This window comes from Asparagus officinalis, chromosome 3 (assembly GCF_001876935.1).
Source record: "Asparagus officinalis chromosome 3, Aspof.V1, whole genome shotgun sequence".
Lineage (NCBI taxonomy): Eukaryota > Viridiplantae > Streptophyta > Magnoliopsida > Asparagales > Asparagaceae > Asparagus > Asparagus officinalis.
The window spans coordinates 41,699,829-41,702,803 of record NC_033796.1 but is presented as its reverse complement, the minus strand read 5'-3'; positions in this window follow the sequence as shown (position 1 = coordinate 41,702,803).

The following is a 2,975-nucleotide window of genomic DNA, read 5'->3' as shown; positions in this document are numbered from 1 at the left end:
CTCATATTTCAAGGTAAAGCTAAATGCGTAAATTTTTTCATATCTTTTTTAATGTGTATGTGTGTACGTTTCTGTAAATTAAATCTTTATACATTTTTATATTTGCAGAAAGCATTAGGAGCAATTGATGGATCTCATATTCCTGTAATTGTGAACATTTTTATATTTGCAGAAAGCATTAGGAGCAATTGATGGATCTCATATTCCTGTAATTGTGAAGAAAAAGAAACACAACAGATATCGTAATCGATCCTGTAATTGTGAAGAAAAAGAAACACAACAGATATCGTAATCGAAAGAATTTCATATCTCAAAATGTATTGGCAGCGTGCTCCTTTGATCATACTTTTCTTTATGTAGCTGCTGGATGGGAGGGATCAGCATCTGATATGTCAGTTCTTCGTGTAACACTGGAAGATGGTAAATTTAATATTCCTGAAGGTAAATTTCTACCTTTTACCATCTTTTTTTATAATCAATTAGATCTAAATTCAGATTATTTTAAATATGTAGGTCGCTTTTACTTAGTTGACTCGGGATATGCTAATACTTCAAAATTTATCGCACCATATCGTGGATCGCGCTATCATCTTGGAGATTTTACAAATGGGACCACCAGAGCCTATCGAGATACTAAAGACAAATATAATCATAGGCATGCACAACTACGTAATGCAGTGGGAAAAACATGGGGAATTTTAAAACAAAGATTCAAAATTTTGGAAGTTGCTGCTCCATTTCCTTATAAAACTCAAGTCAAAATCGTAGTAGCTTGTTGTGTTCTTCATAATTTTATTGCAAGGCATCAGGGAAATGATAAATACTTTAATATGCTCAATGGATTAGAGATGAATGAGGATGAAGATGAGGTGGAGGAGGAAGAAGACCCCCAATACATGGTCGGTGCAAATGAAAGTTTAAGGGGTGAGCAACTTCGCAACAGGATTGCTTTACAGCTTTGGAATAATTAAAATATGTAGTAGTCCAATATTGAATTATATGGAGGTTGAATTATGTATTTTACTATCTTTATATGAGCAAAACTTGTAATTTTATGCAGAGATATCTAGTAGATTGTTAGATAAGAAGCCATATAATATTTTATTAGCTCATTATCTCTCCTTAGCAGCTGAAATAATGCGAAAATGATAATATATTTTAATTTACCTTCTGAACAATCTTTATTGAATAATACCAAATTGTCATTTTAGAGATATTTGAAAATAATAATTTATCCATCATGTCTCAACTGGATTACATATTAGCGCCTTGAATCTTTGATCTTGCTAGAAGATAAATAACGCGAAAAAACTATTAATGAGGCAAATAGTTTTAAATATTGAATAAGGGCGAAAGTGGTATGTTTTAAAAAATTAATGAGATTAATCTCCTTATCCCTTCTTCATTTGCCAAACACAAAAGTCTTAACCCCTTGTCTTAACTAGCGAATCCAAACAGAATTAGAATATTTTTAACCCTTCATAATTGATTAACTAAGTTAACCCTTCTCATTAATCCCTCTTTCTTAACCCCTTGCCAAACGGGGCCTTAATGACTAGTCATTTGTGCATCATGTCACTAACTAATTGGCTTGTATTAGCACTCTTGTCATCTTTACAGAGAAAATTAACTATGTCTTCCAAATTCTAAGTCACCTAATGCTGGCAGACTTCAAAGAGATTAATATTATAAATTTCCACGAAATTTTGTTGATTTTAATATTTAGTTCTATGTAGAAGATTATTTCTTTGCAATATGCGAAGATGTTCGTTGGTACCGGTAATCATACTCCCTTTAAAAGTACGAGTTAGAGAAAATCTTTTCATCATCAATATTACCCTTATTTTTTTAAATATTATATTGTTATCCTAATTTATTCTAATTTTCATATCTTCTTTGAATTTATAATTAAATAATTTATCCTATCCATAATGAGACTTAACATTTTATTGGATAAATGTGATATGTTTGATATAATTCAAATCTTTTACTTATTTTAATTTGTAGAGAAATCTGAAAAAATATATGCTAGCCAGCACCTAAAATATTTTTTACCTTATAAAAAATACCCTCAAGATAAAACTCTAAAAATTTATAAAACTCTAAACTTTTTACAAATTACAAGATAAAACCCTCAAATCTATAAAATTTATAAAAATTCTGATAACTTCTAACCTAATAGTACATTAAAAATATAGGAGTTACAAATATCCTCTGCATACTTTATAATTTTTATAAATATCCTCTGCATACTTTATAAGTTATAGAAAATACCCTTAAAGTTTTAAAAATTTCAAAAAAAAAATACTCTAAATTCAAATTTTACAAAAAACACTCTGAGAATTTAAAACTCATTAGTAAATTGAAACTATAGGAATTATAAATAGTCTATAAACAATTTACAATATATAGAAAAGACCTATAAGTTTAAAAAATTACCAAAAAACCCTAATATTCATAATTTATAAAAAAACACCATGAGAATTTCTAACCTATAGACACTAAAATGAATATACAAAATTACTAGCAACCCTAAAAAATAAAAGAAAATTTACAAAAAAAATATCATACTTCCTTTAAATGTATAGATTTAGGAAAAACTTTTCATGATCAATAATATCCATAACTTTTTTTAAAAGAACATAACTAATTAAAAATCTATTAGATTTGAAATTTACAAAAAAAAAAAAAAACAATCTTAAAGTTTGGTACATTGCAAATTACCCCTCCAAAGTTTGAAAAATTTCAATGATTTTTTGTAGTTTCTTAGATTTTAATGTAATTTTTAATAGTTTTGTATATTTGTTAATTATAAAAGTTTAGGGTGTTTGTTTTACAATTTTAAAAACTTTTGAGGGTATTTCTTTTGTAGTTTTCTAAATTTTTATTGTGTTTTTAGTATAATGCATAGATACATCAATTAATGATGATATTAAAGAGTAAATTGTTTTTAAGATGTATTAGGCTATAGTTAA